This window comes from Sander vitreus, chromosome 22 (genome assembly GCF_031162955.1).
Source record: "Sander vitreus isolate 19-12246 chromosome 22, sanVit1, whole genome shotgun sequence".
Lineage (NCBI taxonomy): Eukaryota > Metazoa > Chordata > Actinopteri > Perciformes > Percidae > Sander > Sander vitreus.
In genome coordinates this window covers 25273882-25298881 of record NC_135876.1, presented here as the reverse complement: position 1 = coordinate 25298881, position 25000 = coordinate 25273882, and the positions used below count along the sequence as shown (strand labels likewise).

The window sequence follows — 25000 nt, the reverse complement described above, 5'->3', positions numbered from 1 at the left end:
CTGGAGTGAAAACGCACAGCGAGAGGGTCAAAGTTTAAGATGAAAACACGAACGAAACAAGTAGAGGTCTATTTGAATGTCCCCAGTGTTAGCATGGTTAGCATCGCTAAGCCTCTGTCCTGACTGACAGGTCCTAAAGCATCCCCTGCTTTAAAATAAATGGGAGCATCATTTACTAAATGAACATCATGCTGTGTTGAAGAAGACTTGAAACTAGTGATTGAGACCATAAACTCATTATGAAAATGTTTACTGAGGTAATAAATCAAGAGAGAAGTCAGCTCATTTTCTCATAGACTTCTATAGAAACAGACTTCTTGTTGGAGCCAGTGGAGTCTCCCCCTGCTGGAAGTTACAGAGAACGCAGCTTTAAGGGGCTTCAGCGTTGGCTTCACTTTTCAGGTCCAGAAGCTTCGTCCATTATTTTTGCAGTCTGTGGACACAACGTCCTTTTAATTCCTCCGCCTTTACTTCCCCTTCCCTTATCTAACCCTCTGTGCCTCTGCAGCTCTCTGCCTCTCTCATTAGTCTTTTTATAATCTGGGCCGTTGTACAGGAACCGTTGATTACCACTGTGTGGATGACACAAGTGTCTTAACCTCCACTAAACAGGAACAGGCCGCTAAGCTGTGTGAACAGCTCCAACATCTAACCTCGCCAAAGCCCGGCCATTTCCCAGTAATCCACCCATAATTACAGCCTGATCTCTGCCTCACACACCTGAGAGAGAGTGTGTGAGTGTGGTTGTGTGGGTGTGTGTGTGGGTGTGAAGGTGTGTGTGTGCATGTGTGTGTGTGTGTGTCTGTGTGTGTGTGTGTGTGTGTGTGTATGTGCGTGTGTGTGTCTGTGTGTGTAGGGGTGTGTGTGTGTCTGCGTGTGTAGGGGGTGTGTGTGTGTCTATGTGTGTATGTGCGTGTGTGTCTGCGTGTGTAGGGGTGTGTGTGTGTGTCTGTGTGTATGTGCGTGTGTGTGTCTGTGTGTGTTTTTGTACGTACGCTCGCCCGCATGAGTCGTTCAAAATTAGCAGAAAAACAAACGGTAGGAGGTGTGGTTTTTTTGGGAAGGGAGTGGGAAGCTGCGTCATATATCTCAGCGTGTGTGTGTGTTCAGTTTAAAGTGGATATAAATATAAAGAACGACAGTATTAGTGGAATCGTGACTCATGTTTGCGTGCGTTTGTGTGTGCCCACTCACAATAACTGAACTGAGTCTTTTGCAGAAGTGAAGTGTGATCTGGTCTGAAACCAGAGAGCTGCTGACTAAACACACCAGATAGAGACTTCATTGGTAATCATCATCATCATCATCATCATCATCATCATCAGATGTCGCTGATTAATGGTGCTAAGTCAAATATAGACATTTTATTTGTGTCTTAACCATAGACTGTAAAAGTAACATCACGCATTAGTTTTTAGCAGGGGTGCACTGAATCCAGGATTCGGCTTCTGATTGGGCTGAATATTGGGCTTTTTGACGGGGTTGGGTTCCTGCTGAACCCTACGCTGTCACTCCGCACGCTACGCTGGTCGACGTCATGACGGCGCCGTTGATTACGGGAAGGTGTTTACGTAGGTGGAGCTTCAATGCAGCAGGCTGAGAGGAAGTGGAAATGGAACTGGTGAGCAGAAAAAGTGTTGTTTGGCAGTACTTTCAGTCAAAAGAAGGCCATTCAAGTCCAGCTACATGTTCAATCTGCAATGCTGATTAGTCTGGTGGTGGCGAGGACCCTAAACAATACACAACATCACCGCTGTTACAACATCTGGTATGAAACATCTGGAAGAATACGAGCTGAGCATGAAGGAATCTACAGACAGCAGCCAGAATGCAGCAACTTCAGGTACGGCAAAGGAAGGACAGTCACTGTTTACTTCATTAATGTGTTGACTGTGTTCATGGACTGAGGACGGGACGAGGACTCAGCAGAACCTCAACCAGGGGGTTCAGGATTCAGCCGAACCCCAAAAATCTGGATTCAGTGCATCCCTAGTTTGTAGACTGCCGTTTTAAAGCCTTGAGTTTGCATTTTGTACGTTGCCATCTTGGTATTTTGGAGCCAGAAGTGACCATATTTGGACAAAATCAACAGACTTTCTAGATAAAGGTAACATTATCGGTAGCTAGCTAGCTTGGTTGGTTGGTTGGCAACACGCCAACCAACCAACCAATGATATTTGATATGTGAAATCACACAGTGAGAGGGTCAAAGTGTGGACAGCCATGGACAGCCACTAACAAGTTCAGGTCTATTTTAAGCTGTAGAAAGTCTTAATTTTAGCTTTGGTTTGGTCCAATATTCACTGATGTTTTAGCTTTGGTTTGGTCCAATAGTCACTGATGTTTTAGCTTTGGTTTGGTCCAATATTCACAGATATTTAAGCTTTGGTTTGGTCCAATATTCACTGATGTTTTAGCGTTTGGTTTGGTCCAATATTCACTGATGTTTTAGCTTTGGTTTGGTCCAATATTCACTGATGTTTTAGCTTTGGTTTGGTCCAATATTCACAGATATTTTAGCGTTTGGTTTGGTCCAATATTCACTGATGTTTTAGCTTTGGTTTGGTCCAATATTCACAGATATTTAAGCTTTGGTTTGGTCCAATATTCACTGATGTTTTAGCGTTTGGTTTGGTCCAATATTCACTGATGTTTTAGCTTTGGTTTAGTCCAATATTCACTGGTGTTTTAGCGTTCGTTTGGTCCAATATTCACAGATATTTAAGCTTTGGTTTCCCAATCACTTTAGTTTCCTGGTGAAAGTCTTGTGTTTTCTCCTTAACTTCTCCAGGACATGGAGCGATCTTAGCTTTGGTTTGGTCCAATATTCATTGATGTTTTAGCTTTGGTTTGGTCCAATATTCAGATATTTAAGCTTTGGTTTGGTCCAATATTCAGATATTTAAGCTTTGGTTTGGTCCAATATTCAGATATTTAAGCTTTGGTTTGGTCCAATATTCACTGATGTCTTAGCTTTGGTTTGGTAGTGTTAAAGCGCCATTGGGGTTAGCAGAAGCAGATCAGACAGAGATGATGATTATTACCCGTCTGACATCTTCAAACACTCAGAAACCCAAAAATAAATCAAAGCGCTGGAGCTAAACTGAATAATAAACTCAAATTTGTACTTGGAGTCTCTTTTAATTGAACACAGAGTCTTTGTCTCTCGTGTCGCTCTGACCCCCTCCCACTCTGATCTATAAATGGTGAGGTAAACCTGCGTGTTGCCTTGTTACTAATCACTCTGCATAATTTATGTCGACCTCATTACTAATTCAGGAGCGAGGCTCAATAACAGGCGGATGCCACAGACTGTTTCAGCCCATATTGTTTTCATAATCTATATTCATTACTGGAGGACGATTCAAAGCAGCGCTTGCACCACGGGGAGTGTTCATGTTCAACATTTTAGGCACCAAGACTGTGCTCGTATTCAGAGTGACAATGAGTGAAAGAGTTGGACAAAATGAAGTCTCTCCTTTCTCACGGTTGCAATCAGCAATCAGCGTGAAAGTCACAATCCCCAGCTCCTTATGTCCACATTTTGGATTGTCTTTGAGCAAGATATTGAAGCCCAAATTGCAGAGGTTGGGGACTCGAGTCGCACGACTTTGAGGACTTGCTTGACTTACTTTGACTTGATATTTAAGACTTGATACTTGCTTGTGACTTGAAGGTTGAGCAACTCTGTCCATTGCAGTACATTGGCCCATTAGCTATTTTAGTGAAGATGTCCAGCATTATGTCTTCGGTGCGTGGCTGTCATAACAATTGGATTAAAAGACAGGTATCCTTGCCACAATACTGTGTTGTCCACTGGAAAACCAGGGCAGAATGTTGTGGGGCAGCTTTTAAAGGACATTTCCGGTGCAAAGTGAACCTAGGGGTTAATAACAGATGTGTACCCACTGTGTCGCTCTCTGGGACGTGTTTTCATGCTAATCAAATGTGTTTGTAGCTTGAAGCAAGCTACCGCTGATTAGCTTACAACGCTAGTATTCGGGGCACAGGGAAAGTAAAAAGAAATCACTATTTATACCACTAAAAAGGCTCAAAATATCACCAGACTTCAACGGTAGCGTAATGAGGCTCCCTAAATGTTAACCTGAAGCATTGAGAACTTTGTAAGTGTACAGACAGTTTATTAAAAAGATAGTTTAGAAAGACGTTAGCTCCCAAGACGGCGGCCGCCTGTATATGAGAACACGTCTTTTCCCACGTTAGCCTCTCCATATTAATTCGCCGGATTTTTCAACGTAGCTAACTAGCCGTAGCTAGCCGACCGGAAGTTTAAAGACAAAGTGGAAGACAAGAAATAAAAATAAAAATAAAAAATGGGCGGGGCTGAATAAGGTGAATAGACCGATTGTAATTGTTGTTGTCTTTTTACATTTTTGTTTTATGTTACGTAACATAAGTTATAGTCCAATACATTTTTTAATTGCACAACATTTATAGTATCATTCTGAGTTCAGATGAACAAGCAAAGGTCCATTTCCCCTCTTTTTCTGCCCGTTTAACTCCCATGTTGCATTGCAGTCAAATTTCCCTCCTCAAGAGCTGCCAGTGAGAGTCTCCATCTATAAATCATAGTGTTGAGAGACTGGTGGAGGCTGCCAATAGTCCATTTAGGACTGCTAATGGTGACGGATGAGTGTGTGGCTACGTGAGATGTAGTGAGGTGAAAAGATGAGCCTCGGAGGGCTTCGTATCAACTTGTTAATCTAACTGGTCCAAAACAGCAGCTGTCTGAAACTGGGACTGATGGGAACAGGGGCGGAGCTCAAACCTAGGGGGAGTCTCGGGGCATGCTCCATTTAAAGCGTAACTCTCGCCAAAATGCAACCTAGGGTGTTTTTGTGAATGTACCCGAGTCAAACCTTCGTTTAAAAGCATAATTGGGATGAAATCGCCACTTTTATGACCGTATTTTCGTTTTCGGTCAAATGGCCTTTTAAATGGGAGTGCTAGGGGCACTACTATGATAGCATCAAAATCACTACTTTTATAGGTCCCATGACATGGTGCTCTGTGTATCTTAAGTCTATTTTATATAGACCTTAGTGGTCCCCTAATACTGTATCTGAAGTCTCTTTTATATAGGCCTTAGTGGTCCCCTAATACTGTATCTGAAGTCTCTTTTATATAGGCCTTAGTGGTCCCCTAATACTGTATCTGAAGTCTATTTTATATAGGCCTTAGTGGTCCCCTAATACTGTATCTGAAGTCTCTTTAATATAGACCTTAGTGGTCCCCTAATACTGTATCTGAAGTCTCTTTTATATAGACCTTAGTGGTCCCCTAATACTGTATCTGAAGTCTCTTTTATATAGACCTTAGTGGTCCCCCTAATACTGTATCTGAAGTCTCTTTTATATAGACCTTAGTGGTCCCCCTAATACTGTATCTGAAGTCTCTTTTATATAGGCCTTAGTGGTCCCCTAATACTGTATCTGAAGTCTCTTTTATATAGACCTTAGTGGTCCCCTAATACTGTATCTGAAGTCTCTTTTATATAGACCTTAGTGGTCCCCTAATACTGTATCTGAAGTCTCTTTTATATAGACCTTAGTGGTCCCCTAATACTGTATCTGAAGTCTCTTTTATATAGGCCTTAGTGGTCCCCCAATACTGTATCTGAAGTCTCTTTTATATAGACCTTAGTGGTCCCCTAATACTGGATCTGAAGTCTCTTTCCTGAAATTCAGCCTTGGTGCAGAATTACAGCCACTAGAGCCAGTCCCACAATGAGCTTTCCTTAGGATGAGACATTTCTGTGTCTGTAGCTTTAAATGCTATTGAGGAGGAGGGGGGGGGAGCAAGGTGGAGGGTGGGGGTGTGGCCTTGACCAGCTGCCACTTTGCTCATTTGAAAGCCATGATGTCTCTCTCTTTCATGGGGGGGCCAAATCCTCTGGGTGGTCAAAGCAGAGAAAGGGGAGGTAACCTTTCCCCTTATGACGTCATAAAGGGAAGATTCCAGATCGGCCCATCTGAGCTTTCATTTTCTCAAAGGCAGAGCAGGATACCCAGGGCTCGGTTTACACCTATCACCATTTCTAGCCACTGGGGGAACCATAGGCAGGCTGGGGGAACTCATATTAATGTTAAAAAACCTCATAAAGTGAAATGTTCATGCCATGGGACCTTTAAAACACTAAGAAGGCACAACATGAGACTTTGCCTGAAGTTGCAAATGCAACGTAACAGGGAGGAGAGTAAAGATGGAAAGCTCCTAAAGCTTAGTTCCATATAAATGCACGGATTATTTGTTGTTTTGTCGTTAGTGAAACACAATATTGACCTTGTAGTTGGAAAAGGAGCCTGATATAAGAATGACATTTCCTCCTATGGAGTCCATTCATTCACATTCAGAGATCGACTCTTTTTGTCGATGTTTTGTTATTACATGCTGTCTCAGCTAGCGGCTTGCCCAATTAGCTGTTAGCTAAACTAACGTTAGCTTCCCGGTGGAGGCTAACGGCAGACCGCTACAACAACGGAAGCGTGGAACAGATCGTAGACAAACTACAACCTTAATTCAAAATGACATACATTTATTTTAATTAATTGGTTATTGATATTAACCCTTGTGTTGTTTTCACCGTCGTCCATGAACGTGTCATTCCGGGTCTATATTGAAAAATGCGTGTTTTTTTTTACTTTTTTCAACCTTTTTGACGCTTTTTTAAACGTTTTTGTCCCTCTTTTCAACGCTTTTTTTTAATTCATGGTCAATAAACCTAATAAAATGACATTATACCTAATTTTTTTGTTTTAAAAAAAGCAGATATTATGAATTATTTTGACTAATAGTGCAGATCAGAGGATGTTGAGTGGATCACAGACTGATTTATGTCAACGTTTAGTCGGGAAAAAAAGCCATGAAATCAAAAACAACCAAAATTCAATGAAAGTAATCATTAATCTTAGAATAATCTTATAAGAACATGGATGTATGTGTTGTATTCAACATACATGCACGCATCCAAGTTATTTTGGGGCAATTTGGCTGTTAAGAAACCCATATTTCTGATCTAAAAAACGTTGAACGGGTCAAACACACAGACACACACACACACACACACACACACACACACACACACACACACACACACACACACACACACACACACACACACACACACACACACACACACACACACACACACACACACACACACACACCGCACACACACACACACACACACACACACTGCACACACACTTCACACAGACACACAGAGACACACACGTGCACACACACACACCACGCACACACACTTCACACAGACACACATACTGCACACACACACACACCGCGCACACACACACTTCACACAGACACACATACTTCACACAGGCACACACACACACACACACTTCACACAGACACACACTCTTCACACAGACACACACACACTTCACACACAGACACACACACAGAGAGACACACACACACACACACACACACACACACACTTCACACACAGACACACACACAGAGAGACACACACACACACACACACACACACACACTTCACACACACACACACACACACACACACACACACACACCTTAGAGCAGAACGAAAGAAGAAGTATGGACAGGATAGAATAGTGTGTTAGCCAGGTGGAAAGGATAATTGGATGGAGGGATGAAGGGGGAAGAAGAAGAGCGATGGACTGCAGTGTGAGGGGGCGCTCGGATGAACGAGTGCAGGTGGAATTAAAAGAGACAAAAGGAGTGATGTTGGAAATGTGGAGGAGAAATAGATTAGGTTTGAAGGAGGGTTGAGCTGAGTTGAGGGGGGGTGGGGAGTAGGAGGAGGAAAGAGTGATGGAGGGAGCAGGAGGAAGAGGAGAGACTGAAAATGAAGGGATTAGAGAGGTGGTCATGAGGGATGAGAGATGGGAGGAAGGAGAGGGAAAGTGTGACAATAAAGTCTTGAAAAATATAAGCGGAGAGGAAAGAGGAGAGGTGAGGGATGTAAAAGAGTGATGGAAGAGGGGAGGTGTGGGAAGGAAAAAGTGATAGAGGTAGAGACGGCGAGGAAAGAGAAAATGTGAAGCGACAAAATGGATCTAAATAAATAAAACAAATAATATTAAACAACATCACAATGAGCAAGAAGTTCAGTAATGATCCATCACTTTTTCATTGGAATAATATTCTCATTTCTTCCAACTATAAAAGCTGCAGTGTCAACATGACATCATGACTTCACGTAAACATACACGCCACTTTCTAAAGCCACGTGGCGTGTTATCGCGAGGCTACGGTTGGGTTTAGGAAAAGAACAAACGTGGAAAGGAAACCCTGTGGATTTTCACCCTTTCATACTACTCGCTACGGTGTCAATTGACACGCAATCGCAAGGTAATGTAAGTCAATGGAGGCCAAACGGCGTTGATAAACACGCTAAAAAGAGAGTATGCGTCTTGATAACACGCCAATAATGGGATACAAATTGGCGTGTCATACATACACCACGTCATGACATCAGTCTGGCAATGTAGGCAAATGCTTTCTCAGCGTTACTTAAACATCCAATGGAAACAAACCAACATTGGCTTCCCATCTGTCGAATAATAGTCTTCATTTTAGCTTTGGTTTGGTCCAATATTCATTGATATTTTAGCTTTGGTTTGGTCCAATATTCATTGATATTTTAGCTTTGGTTTGGTCCAATATTCATTGATATTTTAGCTTTGGTTTGGTCCAATATTCACACATATTTTAGCTTTGGTTTGGTCCAATATTCATTGATATTTTAGCTTTGGTTTGGTCCAATATTCACAGATATTTTAGCTTTGGTTTGGTCCAATATTCACACATATTTTAGCTTTGGTTTGGTCCAATATTCACAGATATTTTAGCTTTGGTTTAGTCCAATATTCACAGATATTTTGGCTTTGGTTTAGTCCAATATTCACAGATATTTTAGCTTTTGGTTTGGTCCAATACTCTTTGATATTTTAGCTTTGGTTTGGTCTAATATTCACTGGTGTTTTAGCATTGGTTTGGTCCAATATTCACAGATATTTTAGCTTTGGTTTAGTCCAATATTCACAGATATTTTAGCTTTGGTTTAGTCCAATATTCACAGATATTTTAGCTTTTGGTTTGGTCCAATATTCACTGATGTTTTAGCGTTGGTTTGGTCCAATATTTTCTCATCTTTTAACCCTGTTCGGGTTTTATACCAATATATTCTCTGGTTCTTTAGCTATCCTTTGGTCCAATACTGGTCTTTCTGGTGCTCAGAATTAAATGGTAACAAATAGTAAACTACATTTGCCATTGGGACTGAATATAAGCTCATATTCTTGTCTGTGACAGATTCTGTGAACACATGCATCACATTACTCACACGAACACATCACTGCTGCTGTCACGCGTCATGTGATCATTGAACAATGATGTCATCAACAGACGGTGATATGGCAACACACACACACACACACAGACGCACACGCACACAACTCCCTCTGCAACCACCAAGCTTTCCTGATTGGCTGAGGGAGGAGGTCTGGCATTGCAGATCTGTGTGTGAGTAAAAAGAGGGAGGGCAGGGGGTTGTCTCATCACACACACACACACACACACACACACACACACACACACACAAACAAACACTCACACACAGAGCGATGGTTGCTCTCGGGCCATCTATCCTAGTTTTGTGTCATGCAATCTGTTTTGTCTGACGTCCGTGCCACACTGCGGCTCAGTTCAATGATGTTCTGCCCACAAACAAACACACACACACACTCAGACACACTCAGACACACTCAGACTGACGCTTGAGCATCAGTCAGGCGTCCTTCCCGGCTTTCTTCTTGGCTGCCTGTACGTCAGCGTCTCATGCGTCAGATGTGTGATTTTTCCCGCGTAGAGAGCTCTTCATTAGCCTCTGTGTCAGTTAATCTGCCAGCAGCTCTGGATGATGTTCAGCAGCTCACAGCCTCTTGCTCTTGATCCCAGTGGTTGAGATGAGCCAAACAGGCTGACAGGCTCATGATCCTCAGATCTGATGCAGCGAAAGGCAAAGACTCCCCGCTCTGACGCTCACAACCTGATGACTACACGCTCACAGGGAGTTCAAAAGCCTTGCAGCCCAAGTGCAAGGCTGTTTGGGTTATAGATCAGTTGTTGCCTTCCATTTATCAACCATTTGTACACCCTAAAACCTGCAGTTCATACACCACCCTTACTCCTCAAATCTCAGTTAATAGACCAGTCCTACACCCCCAAACGTCAACTTTAAAAAGTCCCGAACCCCAAATCTATACACTCAAAATACACTCAAAGTTTATAGAGGAGTTGTACACCACAAAGCTCCAGTTTATGAACCCAATTTTACAGCTCAAAATCCCCAGTTTATAGACCCGTCCTTTCTGCCAAACCTCCAGTTAGTACACACCAAGACATGTAGCTAATAGACCAGTTGTAACTTCCATTTGTACACCCAAAAAGCTGCAGTTCATACACTCCCCTTACTCCTAAAATCTCAGTTAATAGATGTAGTCATACACCACCAAACATCAACTTTAAAGACAAGAACAAGAACCCCAAAACGTTAGCCTGGCTCCGCACTCCTACGTACTTCCACTCAATTGTCATTTTCCTTCAGTACTACGTCTGGGTGTGCAGTATTTTCTTTGGGTTTTCTCCGGTCAAATGTCTACCGGTCCAATCAGCGAACAGAGGGAGGGGCTGAGAACGATGACGTTGAGGTCGTGTGCTAGTTTGAGTTGTAGTTCTGTAATGGCGGCGGAGAAAGATGCTAGCGAAGCCATTTGGTCCGTTGTGGCAGCAACGCTGCTGAATATCCAGAAGTTAAAGCCCGAGCAAGAACAACCTTTGCTGAGTTGTGTTGGGGGCCGTGATGTTGTGGTCCCTCCTCCCCACGGGGTTCAGGAACAGTTTGATTTTCCAGCTCGCTCCGTTAGTGGTGAAGGAGTTGGCTAAAGCTAACGCTAGCGATGCTAAGCCGACATCACGACCAAACGTTAGCAGTTGGTTACGGCAGATCCAGAGTGGCTCTGCCCAGATCCAGAGTGGCTCTGGGCAGATCCAATAGTTTTAAACTTCAACAGAGTACCCGCCTTCAAGGAAGTTAACACTTGTCAATGGAGAGAGGCCAGACTCTCTGGACCAATGAAATGGACCAGAGTCTGGTAGGACCAGGCTAGTGGACCAGAGTCTGGTAGGACCAGGCTAGTGGACCAGAGTCTGGTAGGACCAGGCTAGTGGACCAGAGTCTGGTAGGACCAGGCTAGTGGACCAGAGTCTGGTAGGACCAGGCTAGTGTACCACAGTCTGGTAGGACCAGGCTACCAAAACTCCAGCGTATAGGCCGGTCCTGAACTCCTAATCTACACTCAGTCTCCTGTGTATAGAGGAGTTGTACACTGCAAATCTCCAGTTTATAGACCCGTCCATAAGATATTAAATGGTCTTAAATAACTAAGAGAAAAGAAAACACTAAAAGGAATATAAAGTCACTTGAGTTAGTCAATGATTTCTTTCTCTATCACATCTCAAAGGCCAATGTTTGACGAAATAATGAGCATTAATATCCTTCCCAGTATTTCAATATTTGACACAATATAGTTGACAGCTTAGAAAATCAGTGAAGTTCGGTGCTGCAAACTCTCAGCCAATAAAAGGTTGTTGAGACTTTATGGGAGTTTTTCTTTTAAATGTGGTATGAGAGGAGAAATTGCTTTTGTTGTGAGAAATCCTCCTGATTGCGTTGACAGCTTTGTGTATTTTGTATTTGCTTTAGTTTTACTCATTTATTTGGTGGATATAGTTATGCAGATATTGATTTTTTTAAATACGGATGACGCTCAAAGATTGAGATGGCTGTTCACATGTGAAACATATAAATTAGCCTTGAGAAAGCCTTACCGAGATGATCCGTATATGAGGATTTGTTGTTTGTATATACTGTGTGTGTGTGTGTACGAGTGTATATGTGTGTATATATATACTTGTATTCATGTATTTCTCCGAATGATTTGTATATGCAATCGGAAGACGTTTGCTAAATAAGTTTGTGGTGTCTTGTAATCCCATGTGGCATGGGCCAAATGTCAGTTTCCCGTCCAGGCGCCCGCGTCGTTTAAATAGCAAATGAACCTGCGCCCATCTGTGGCCCATGGTGTGCGCCATCTGGTGCGTGCAGGTCTTACAGGGAGGTGTGTTCAGGTGCATTCTGGGCGTGCTGGTCTTACAGGGAGGTGTGTTCAGGTGCATTCTGGGCGTGCTGGTCTTACAGGGAGGTGTGTTCAGGTGCATTCTGGGCATGCTGGTCTTACAGGGAGGTGTGCACAGCAGCACACACACATGCAGAAGATTACAAATACAAATATTACGGTGCAAATCCTCCATCATAACAGCAATGCTCCAAGGTCCAAACGCGCCTGGCTTTTAAAGGGAATGGGAGATGATCTCTGATTGGTTGATTGCATGTTACGCCCTAAACACACCTCTGATTAATGAAGACACTAAGAACAACCCTTTTCAACCATGCGCCCGGCACACGGACCCTTTTTTCCGCCGTCAAACTAGCAAAAGTGGAATCGTACACACCCTAAACACACCTGCACCAGGCGCTTCACGCCGTGCTCTTAGATCGTTGAAATAGGGCTCCTGAATTATGATGGAACTGGCATTAGAAAGTCTCAGATTCCACTTGCAGAAACCTGAAGTCGCCCTGCCTAATTACAAGTGGTGTATCCTGTCACGGCTGCCTAAGTAATCATTACACTTAATCACGATCCGGCAGCTTAAAAACCACAACCGCCCGCCGCACAGTCTCTAATAATGCAGTCATAAATATATTCATGGCAAATCTAATTAGGAGGAATGGAGCCCGATGAGAGGAGAGGAGGGGAGGAGAGAGAGAACAGATGAAAATAATGTTTTGTCAGGGAGGAATTGAAACCAACAGCAGGGAGGGAAGAGAAGGAGGAGGTTTAAAAATATTAATCAAATAAGATGACAGGAGAGGAGAGACATGATGAATGAAAAGCATAGAAAGACAAGAGAGAAAAGCCAGCAGGAAATGGAAGAGGTTATGGTCTTTTAGCGAAAATATACATTGATTAGTTACGTTTCAGTTATATGACTTTGTTGGATCCATACTGAGATCAAATACCCTGGATGCCAGCCAAACTTTACATTTCTTTTAATTGTTTTAGTGCAAGCCTTTTTCGTCGTCGGAGTAACATACCCCAACCATTTCTCGGGGTATGGGTGTTGGTCTGATGGTCGGCCGTACACAAAATACAAAGAACAGAGGTAGGGCTTTTTCGGAGGTTTCTTCAAGTTTAGCGCCTTCAGCCACATACACACAGTGGTGTAGGTTACGTGATACGCAGGATTTCCATATACCCACTTAATAATGTGCAATGATACGCAACAACATGTATTTGTGACATAACTTTCACTTCAGATATTTGTATTCACAAATACGGGGTTGAGTAATGTGAGCAAACTAAGCTAACGCTGCAGAACATGCAGGAAACAGGTGTTCATGTCCTGAAGAAGTTAAGGAGAAAACACAAGACTTTCACCCAGGAAACAGGTGTTCATGTCCTGAAGAAGTTAAGGAGAAAACACAAGACTTTCACCAGGAAACAGGTGTTCATGTCCTGGAGAAGTTAAGGAGAAAACACAAGACTTTCACCAGGAAACAGGTGTTCATGTCCTGAAGAAGTTAAGGAGAAAACACAAGACTTTCACCAGGAAACAGGTGTTCATGTCCTGAAGAAGTTAAGGAGAAAACACAAGACTTTCACCAGGAAACAGGTGTTCATGTCCTGAAGAAGTTAAGGAGAAAACACAAGACTTTCACCAGGAAACAGGTGTTCATGTCCTGAAGAAGTTAAGGAGAAAACACAAGACTTTCACCAGGAAACAGGTGTTCATGTCCTGGGAGCATTTCTGCCTTTATTAGATAGGAAAGCTGAGATGTGAAAGGGGTGAGAGAGGGGAAGACATGCAGGAAAACCGTCACACATCGGACTCGAACCCTTGACCTTCTGCATCAAGGCTCAAACCTCTGCATATGTGCGCCTGTTCTACCAACTGAGCTAACCGGCCACCTAACCACAATCTTTTAATTTTGGTGTCTAAACTGTAACGGCCTGCTAACGACAGACACTCCACGGTGCTCTGTATGCGGTGTCACATGACCGGCCGGCAGTTGTCTAATTTCGTACGTTATCATACGAACCCGTTCATGAGAATGCGTTGCCATGAAAATCTCAGTTTAAAAACATATCCATACATGTGTAAGTTAACCGTCGTGTTAACTTACACAACGGTCGACCATGTCGACCATGAACTTGTCCATCCATGAATTTGAATTTTTTGTGCTTTTTCCAGCGTTTTTGGCTCTTTTTTTATGCTTTTGTCACTTTTTTCAACGTTTTATTTTTAAATTCATGGTCAATAAACCTAATTTATATGACATTATACCTATTTTTTGAGTTAAAAAAGCAGAAAGTATGAATTATTTCGACTAATAGTTAAGATCAGAGGATGTTGAGTGAATCACAGACTGGTTCAAGTCAGAGTTTAGTCAGGATGCTGTTTTAAAACCATTTAAACATGTTTATAAAATGTAATACAACACCCAAAATTCAATAAAAGTAATCATTAATTTTACGTACGAAGATCCATACAACGTACATCCACGCATCCATGTTATTTTGGGGCACTTTGGTTCAAAGAAACCCATATTTCTGATATAAAAACCTGAGGACAACACGAGATTTAAGGAGAAAACAGTTGATCTTTCTGTGAAAACGTTGGTGGTGGTTATGGTTTTCATCCTAGTTTTTGTTTACAAAAGGTACCTTTTTTTAGTTTCCTTCATGAAGAAATGGTCGTCAATCAATGTTTTTTGTCACATTTTCTGTCGAATCGAATGAAGGAGAGACAAAAGACGAGATGGTAAGTCGAGAGAAAAGACATTAGAGACTGGGAGTGTTGTGGTGAAGATGAGGAGGAGAAGAAAGGATGGGAGGCAGGAGTGCAGCGAGGGGAATTATTGACTTGAGAGAGAGAGGAAACGGAAAGATGAAATGGAAGTAGAGAGGGGGAGAATAGAGGATTTGTGATTGTTAATAAGAAAAGAAGGGAAGACATAGAGTTCCAGAGGAGACGAAAAGGAAGGAGGTGAAGAAGGAGCAAAAAGAAAAGGAGAAGAGAGGACGTGCAGGAGGAGGAGAGGGGTCACGGATCTGATTGATTGTGTGTTATCATGAAGTGTAGATTTATTCCAGCGTGTTCCCTCATCTTTTGCGACCCCTCGACCCAACGCTCATTAGCATAGAAACCACATTCCCCATCTGGTGATTGGACCAGCAGTGACAAGACCAGGATGTAAAGGAGGAAGTGTGTGTGTGTGTGTGTGTTTGCGTGCACGGGTGCTTTGTGGACTCGCACGCACACACTCCTATGTGGGGGGCAGACGGGTTGCACATCATCATAATAAGCAGAAGCATTTCCAATCAAAGCCGGTAATTCCTCTCCCTGCTCGCTTGCTGTCCGCCTCTTGTTTTCTGTGTGTGTGTGTGTGTTTGTCTGCTTGTGTGTTTGCTCGTGGGTGTGTTTGTGCATTAGTCGAGAGCCATTTGAATGCCCCCACGCACAAATATTTAGAGAAATGTCCTACTCCTCAGAATATGAGTCTGAAAGCCAAACAGCCTGTGGCTACATGCAACTAATTATTCCTGCAGATTTGTGCAAAAGTGATAACGTAGGAATCTAATCTCTCCCTGTTTGGCTCTTTTTCTTTCTGCTGTGACACATAATGTTTCTCTTCTGGGGGTCAGTGTGACCAGCAGCATACCAACTAAACCTGCTTGGTGCTCAAGTTGAAAACCCAACCTATTCCAAAACTTCCTAAAAGACGGCCAGAGAAATTTCTCAAATTGGATTTTTCTTTATCTGCATTCTCTATAGTTGGTTTAGTTAAGTTTAGGAACCTTAAATTGCTCGGTTAAACATTTAAAAACAACCGTATCCGAAGTGCTTAAAGGTACACTGTGTAGCAGAGGTGTGAATCTTCACTGATCTTTCCATTTGATTATGATTATCGTGTCTTTGATTCGATATCTCGATGCATCACGATGCTTCAAATACATTTTTACTATTAAAGCCATTTAGGATATTTAATTCATAGCTTTTCAAGCTTCAAAAACCAAACAGTCTGCAGTGCTGTAATACTAAATATTACTGGATACATAAACCTACAGCACTGAGCACACGGCCCTTCCTGAATGTGCAAAACATACCAGAATATGTAAACAGAAATAATCAATTATGGCCCGATGATTATCGATGCAGCGTCGTCCACGACTCAATGCATCAGTTATTTGATTAATTTCAACACCTCTACTGTGTAGGAATGTCTCCCATCTAGCAGTGAAATTGTATTTTGCCTTCAAACGAATAATGCTCTCTGGCGCCTCGCTTTTTCTAATGCCTGTTGCATCTACGGTAGCCGTTATGTACCAAGAAGCTACGACAACATGTCCTCCAGTTTCCGCTTTTTTGGTGACGAGGATTCCTTCTCCTGTGGCTCGGCATAAGTACGATCCTCCGTTATGAACTGAAGTGCAGTGCAGGCTTTCAAATTTGCCGGGGCGGTGACAGGCTCCTCTCATTGATCTCCTTCTCCGTTTCAGCTGGTTTTGCTTGCAGCACCCGAGAAGCCCAGCAAATCACTCCGACCCAAGTAGCAGAAGTAGCAGCTGCTTCGTCTTTCTGAGAATATAGTTCCCAGTTTGTATACAGTTAGAAGATGGCTGTGTGTCATGTGACCTTGTTATTTGTACACGCTGTGACTAAAAACCAAGACCAAACCACTAAAATTACCAAGACCAGAGTGTATTCGAGACCGAGACTTTGAGGGGTTGAGACCGAGACAAGACCAAGATTATGAGGGGCCAGACTGAATCAAGACCGAGACTTTGAGGGGGCGAGACAGAGACAAGATCAGGACATTGAGGGGTTGAGACGAGACAAGACAGAGACTTTGAGGGGTTGAGACGAGACAAGACAGAGACTTTAAGGGGTTTAAAACGAGACTTTGAGGGGTTGAGACCGAGACTTTGAGGGGTTTAAACCGAGACTTTGAGGGGTTGAGACCGAGACTTTGAGGGTTTAAACCGAGACTTTGAGGAGTTGAGACGAGACAAGACAGAGACTTTGAGGGGTTGAGACAGAGACTTTGAGGGGTTGAGACGAGACAAGACAGAGACTTTGAGGGGTTGAGACCGAGACTTTGAGGGGTTTAAACCGAGACTTTGAGGAGTTGAGACGAGACAAGACAGAGACTTTGAGGGGTTGAGACCGAGACTTTGAGGGTTTAAACCCGAGACTTTGAGGGGTTGAGACAGAGACTTTGAGGGGGCGAGACAGAGACAAGATCAGGACATTGAGGGGTTGAGACCGAGACAAGACAGAGACTTTGAGGGGTTGAGACGAGACAAGACAGAGACTTTGAGGGGTTGAGACAGAGACAAGACAGAGACTTTGAGGGGTTGAGACGAGACAAGACCGAGACTTTGAGGGGTTGAGACGAGACAAGACAGAGACTTTGAGGGGTTGAGACGAGACAAGACAGAGACTTTGAGGGGTTTAAACCGAGACTTTGAGGGGTTTAAACCGAGACTTTGAGGGGTTGAGACCGAGACTTTAAGGGGTTTAAAACGAGACTTTGAGGGGTTTAAACCGAGACTTTGAGGGGTTGAGACCGAGACTTTGAGGGGTTGAGACCGAGACTTTGAGGGGTTTAAACCGAGACTTTGAGGGGTTGAGACCGAGACTTTGAGAGGTTAAAACTGAGTCAAGACCAGACCAGTGCGAGTCCCACACTGCATTACACAATAAAATGTGGAAAAAGCTAACCATAGGCACTCCTCAAACTGATCTGAAAGATCCACATTCCCATAAAAAACACCCACAGAAAACAAATTCTTCTTTATTTACCTCTTTTATTGCCATAAGTTTATAATGAGAAAAGCTTTGATAAAATCAAATCAAAAGGCAGTTGTGGTCTTGACCGGTCCTTAGTCCTCTTTATCAGCTACGGAGACAAGACTAATTAAAAATGCGGACGATTCTGAGACGATTCTTCAAAAAGTGCCTTCTACAACACTGCTTTGAGAGGCCTACATAACATTTTTTAGTTGGAGAAAAACGGTTCACGCTTCGCCGCCGTCCACTACATCCTGACAATGGACACCTCGTCAGGCATTAACCCTTACTTGTTCTTTCTGCTTGGTCTCAAATAGGGTTGGGTATTGTTTAGGTAACGTTAGCTGCCAGCATTTTAACTGTGTTTAATCCAGCTACTATCTAGCGGTAGGCTAACGTTAGCTGCTGTCGAGCGTAGTGTTAACTAGCGTCACGTGCAGCGATGCTTCTGTTGCCTCTAACGTCCGTTTCGGAGCATCAGAGGGAAGCGCAGACATATCAGTGGCACCGAAATCCACGCTGCTATTTGGTCCAGTAGATACCGGTCATTAAGGCACCGGTGCCATATTAGCACCGGGTCTTGGTACCCAACCCTAGTCTCAAATTGAAAACCCAACATATTCCCACTTAAACAAGCCCCAATTCCGAAACTACCCAAGATACTGTCACAGAAATGATTCCCAAAACATCTGATTCTCTGACTTAACTCAGCATCTGACGGGTTGATCACCTGCTGTGTCCATGTGATGACTCCGACCTGCTGAACTAATCCACCTAAAAGCTAAGATCCCGGATTGATTTCACCTTTTTAAATCCTCTTCTGTCATGAGGAGGAGAAGGCAGCTTAGGGGGATTTAAAGACTTCACATGTGAGGCAGGGAAGTGTTAAAAAGAGGATATAAGTCAATACTATTACTGAAGGTCCAGTGCATGCTTGAACTCCATATATATTCATGAAATGAAAGAATCTGCAGTGTATAACTCTTCTGTAGACTCCATAAAAGGGCGACTGTGCTCCCCTTAATTACATCAAGCAAGTTTAGGGCATCTTATTTAAACCTTTGACTGTTTGTACGATTATTTTCATTGTGGATTATTTTCTGGATGAATGGATTAGTTGTTTGGTCTCTAAAATGTTTGAATATTTTTGAGTTTTGGATAAAACAAGACATTTGAGGACGTCATCTTGGCCTTTTTGGGAAACACTGATCCACATTTTTCACAATTTTCTGTTTCCTGTCACAGAGGAGAGAAGAAACTAAAACAATATTCACATTTAACAAGCTGACATCACACAAGTTTCACAGTTTTTTCATTAAAAAATGACTCAAACCGATAAATTGATTATAAAACATACTTGCCGATTAATTCAGCTGTTGAATCCATTAAACTGTGCAGCTCTAGTTTCAACACAGAGACGCAACTTAAACGTGTCAGTCTCGGATCTGTAAAAATAGACTTATTGCCGATTAAAGGTGGAAATATCATCTTATAAGAGGCTGATCCAGGTGCATACTGAGCACTCGGGAATTTTAATATGAAAGCATATCCACTTCTTGAATTGACTTCAGCGTTAAATCCAAGGGCATAGCACTTTACGTGACGTTGCCCTCCGTCCCCCACACTTACAACACGTCCGAGTTGATTTGAACACACCATAAGTAGGCGATTGTGCACGTTACTCAGGCGCCAGTTGATTATTATGTATTGGTTGTTAGCGTTTGTGTTTGTCTGTGCTTCTGCTTGAATGCCGAAATGAATGCTGGGTATCCTGGGCCTGCGAAGGATAACAGTTGGATCCTCCGAATTCTGTAAAAGGAGGTCGCATTTGTGGACCGCATTTGAAGGAGCCTTCGAAATGAAATGAAATGGCGCAGCCTTCGTCGCGCCGGTGTGAAGCAAACGGTCTACAAATGCAGCCTCCATAGGCTGCAGCCCCTGAATTGGTACATAGCTTATGAAATGGTTTATGGAAATGTCAGTGTTTCCATCAATCATAAATGAAATGTAGGCTACTTGGTAGAGCCGATATTATCTGCCGATATTAGGCATTTTCCAAACTATCGGTATCGGCTGATAAATTAATATTTAAAAAATAAGATAAAAACTGACGAAACACCCTTGAACCATGTTATGAGTGTTGGCGTTGCGTAGTTTGTCTACCAGAGGGCGCTCTTCAACGTCCCTGTTGGCAACTCTCATGTTTAACCCTTTAAGTTTCATATCTTAAAGGTCCTATGACATGCTGCTTTTTGGATGCTTTTATATAGGCCTTAGTGGTCCCCTAATACTGTATCTGAAGTCTCTTTTATATAGACCTTAGTGGTCCCCTAATACTGTATCTGAAGTCTCTTTTATATAGACCTTAGTGGTCCCCTAATACTGTATCTGAAGTCTCTTTTATATAGACCTTAGTGGTCCCCTAATACTGTATCTGAAGTCTCTTTTATATAGACCTTAGTGGTCCCCCAATACTGTATCTGAAGTCTCTTTTATATAGGCCTTAGTGGTCCCCTAATACTGTATCTGAAGTCTCTTTTATATAGACCTTAGTGGTCCCCTAATACTGTATCTGAAGTCTCTTTTATAAAGACCTTAGTGGTCCCCCAATACTGTATCTGAAGTCTCTTTTATATAGACCTTAGTGGTCCCCTAATACTGTATCTGAAGTCTCTTTTATATAGACCTTAGTGGTCCCCTAATACTGTATCTGAAGTCTCTTTTATATAGACCTTAGTGGTCCCCTAATACTGTATCTGAAGTCTCTTTTATATAGACCTTAGTGGTCCCCCTAATACTGTATCTGAAGTCTCTTTTATATAGACCTTAGTGGTCCCCTATCACTGTATCTGAAGTCTCTTTATATAGACCTTAGTGGTCCCCCTAATACTGTATCTGAAGTCTCTTTTATATAGACCTTAGTGGTCCCCTAATACTGTATCTGAAGTCTCTTTTATATAGGCCTTAGTGGTCCCCCTAATACTGTATCTGAAGTCTCTTTTTATATAGGCCTTAGTGGTCCCCTAATACTGTATCTGAAGTCTCTTTTATATAGGCCTTAGTGGTCCCCTAATACTGTATCTGAAGTCTCTTTTATATAGACCTTAGTGGTCCCCTAATACTGTATCTGAAGTCTCTTTTATATAGGCCTTAGTGGTCCCCTAATACTGTCAGCCAGCCAGTCCCACAATGAGCTTTCCTTAGGATGTGCCATTTCTGTGTCTGTAGCTTTAAATGCTATTGAGGAGGAGAGAGGGGGGGGGACAAGGTGGAGGGGGGGGGGTGTAGCCTTGACCAGCTGCCACTTTTGCTTGTTTGCACGCCATGATGTCTCTCTCTCTTTCATGGGGGGGCCAAATTCTCTGGTTGGGCAAAGCAGAGAAAGGGGAGGTAACCTTTCCCCTTATGACATCATAAAGGGAAGATTCCAGATCGGCCCATCTGAGCTTTCATTTTCTCAAAGGCAGAGCAGGATACCCAGGGCTCGGTTTACACCTATCACCATTTCTAGCCACTGGGGGACCATAGGCAGGCTGGGGGAACTCATATTAATGTTAAAAAACCTCATAAAGGGACATTTTCATGCCATGGCACCTTTAAGTTTGTATTTTTATTCATTTTATAGTGAGGACTCATAAATAACTACAAATAACTAATGCTAGGGGAATCTGTTTATGTTTTGTTTCTGGATTTTTATTTTTTAAATCCATATCGGCCGATATATCGGAATATCGGATTTTTAAATCACCAAATATTTGTATTGATATCGGCCTTACTAACCCTTTATCGGTCGGGCTCTAGTCCTTGGAATCCGTGCTTTGGAGAGACAAATGGGAGAGGACATCTCAATAAAAATCATTATCCTGAATCCTGAACTTCTGAAATTTCAGCCATAGTCTGAGGGTGCGTGCTCGGTATCGGCGCCTATGCTTGCAGCTACGCCCGTGGTTAAAGCTTTCGTTTTTCTACTTTCTGTTTCTTAAACTGTGCATCACGACCCAGGCAGAGGTCACCGTTTCTGGAGGGTCGAAGCATCAGAAAGGAAACCAGTTTGTCTCAATTAGTCTTCATCCCAGAGAGAGAAACCATTTCCCTCTCATCTATGTCCCAGGCTGAAAACGCCTGAAATCCTCCGAATTACCCATAATCCTTTTATTCCACAGAGCGTTTGCCCTTTGCTTTGACCTGCCTCGAAGCAGCTGAAGAGTTTTGTTCTTAAATGAGAAAGCTGCTGTTTGAGAAACTTGCCTTTTTTTTGCAGCAGAATGATGATGAAAAGCACAAAGAAAAAGATTGTGACTCACTTCAACTTTTATATGAAGTTACATGAAGTTAGAAGCAATTGAAGAGAAACTTCGGCGAGCAGATTGTGCTAAATGATTTAATTTCAAATGGTTTCACTTTGTTTTACAAGATTATACTAGAACTGCAGCTGTAGCAAGTATCACACTATCACTATCCTCATTCACATTTTAAGATAATACAGTTACATTACATTACATGTCATTTAGCTTTTTATCCAAAGCGACTTACAATGTCTATATATCTCAGAGGCTGCACACCTCTGGAGCAGCTAGGGCTTAAGTGCCTTGCTCAGGGACACATTGGTTGATGTATCACAGTGGGAATTAGGCCTGCACGATTTGGGGAAAAGCTCTTTAAAACCTTTTATACAGTCTATGTTTAAAACTCAGAAGAAAGTAGTAGCGTTTGTGATGCAGTTGCTTTTTTAAACCGAAAAGAGTGAACAGGGTGATTTGAGATCGTGATTTTTATAACGATTAATCGTGCAGGCCTAGTGGGACTCGAACCCAGATCTCCCACACCAAAAGGCATGTGTCATATCCACTGCGCCATCACCACTCACCCAGCCACAAAGAAATGAAATCCAGCTACAAAAAAGCCTGAAAAGTCTAGAATTAGGATGTTAGTACAGAGAGTCGTTTCTATGCAGATGATGCACCGCTGCGTCTCGTCTCATTGGTAGAAACTGGCAGCTTTCAGATCCCTGCAGACCAATCAGTCAATCAATATGCATTTATATAGCACTTTACAGCAACCAGCAGGTGTCCAAAGTGCTTCACATCAGGAACCAAGAATAAAACAACATAATGTAATATTAATTAATTAATCCCGCAAGGGGAAATTCCAATATTTTCACTCTGTTGTTATTACACACAGGCCTGAATTACACACACATGCTCAGAACCTATACATGCACTAATGGAGAGATGTCACAGTGAGGGGGCTGCCCATGGAAAGGCGCCCCGAGCAGTTGGGGGGGGGGTTTGGTGCCTTGCTCAAGAGCACCTTGACGGTGAAATCAGAAAAGGTTACATAGAAACAGGATGAGGAGAAGGAAATTGTCACACAACTACTACGTAGTAAAAGCCATTCTAAACAAATACGTTTTGAGTTTGGATCTACAAAGAGCGACATCCGTAATAGTGCGAATATCAGGGGGTAATTGTACTTGTTCCAGTGTTTCGGGGCAGCAACTGCAAAAGCCTGATCACCCCCCCTTGCCGCCCTGTTTATACCTACACCTTGGGACTTCTAAAACCAGCTGATTTGAAGACCGCAAGGATCGGTTGTGCTCATGCAGGGTTAAAATCTCAGACAAATACTGGGGCCAGGCCATTTAAGTGTCTTGAAAACAAACAATGACATCTTAATCGATTCTAAAACGCACGGGGAGCCAATGTCGGGTGTAGGGAACGGACGTGATGTGTGCACGTCTAGATGTGTTTGGATCAAAGCCAGCAGCAGCGTTCTTGGTCGTGAGATGGAGGTTTGATTCAGACCAACATGAAGAGAAAAATGTGGAGTTTTTTGTGATTGTTTTGGGTTTAAAATCCTTGATTATGCGTCATGTTTTCTTAAAATGCGATGGAATATGCGGGATATTTATGCAATGTTATGCGATGAAATTGACTTCCATCATGTTAATGCATTTGCAGGTGGACTTTGTAGTCCATTAAAACTACAACCACATCAGCACCGTTATCTGAGTCTCTGCTGGTACACGTATGGTACCTTGTTCTCCAAAAAGTAAAAGCTGTTGTAGCCAATTTAGGGGTGTGTCTGCGTGTGTGTGTGTGTGTCTGCGTGTGTGTGTGTGTCTGCGTGTGTGTGTCACCTGTGTGTGTGTGTGTGTGTGTGTGTGTGTGTGGTCACCTGTGTGTGGTCACCTATGTGTGTCTGTGTGTGTGTGTGGTCACCTGTGTGTGTGTGTGTGTGTGTGTGTGGTCACCTGTGTGTGTGTGTGTGTGTGTGTGTGTGTGTGTGGTCACCTATGTGTGTCTGTGTGTGTGTGTGTTGTCACCTGTGTGTGTCTGCGTGTGTCTGTGTGTGTGTGTGCGTGTGTGTGTGTGTGTGTGTGTGTGGTCACCTGTGTGTGTCTGTGTGTGTGTGTTGTCACCTGTGTGTGTCTGTGTGTGTGTGTGTGTGTGTGTGTGTGTGTGTGATGGATACCCCAGCAGTAAACGATATGTTAGCCTGTGTGTTAACTCTTGTGTCGTCTTCCCCGTCGACCATGATGCAACTTTTTGTTTTTCTTGGTCAAAATGTAAAAAAAAATTCCAACGTTTTGGTCGTCTTTTTCGACACTTTTGTCACGTTTTTCGAAGTTTCCGTCAATATTTGTCTGCCCTTTTTTTTCATAGTTTTTGTCACTTTTTCTGATGTATTTTGTCACTTTTTTCCTACATTTTTCAACGTTCTATTATCAATGTTTCTTTACATGCTATAAAATGTAATAAATCCCCCAAATCCAATGAAAGCAGTGAACTGATCATTTATTTAACTTGTGAGGAGCGTCGTAGGGAACCATCCACGACCTATTTCTCTCTTAAAATGTTTTAGTCCATTATGAGATGGTATTCTGAACGAGACGCCATGACAGTCTGGCTTTGAGTTTCTGGTGAAACCAGACCCACGTGACGCGTTCGTCCAATCAGCTGCCAGGTTTTCATTTTCTGGGAAACAATACAAA

The 25000-nt window shown here is 42.7% G+C and overlaps 1 protein-coding gene across 2 annotated transcripts in view; it reads left to right on the top strand.

Annotated features, from left to right (window-relative positions):
* fars2 (phenylalanyl-tRNA synthetase 2, mitochondrial) overlaps positions 1-25000 on the top strand; it is a 149884-nt gene that overhangs the window by 80509 nt on the left and 44375 nt on the right. The window lies entirely within an intron of this gene.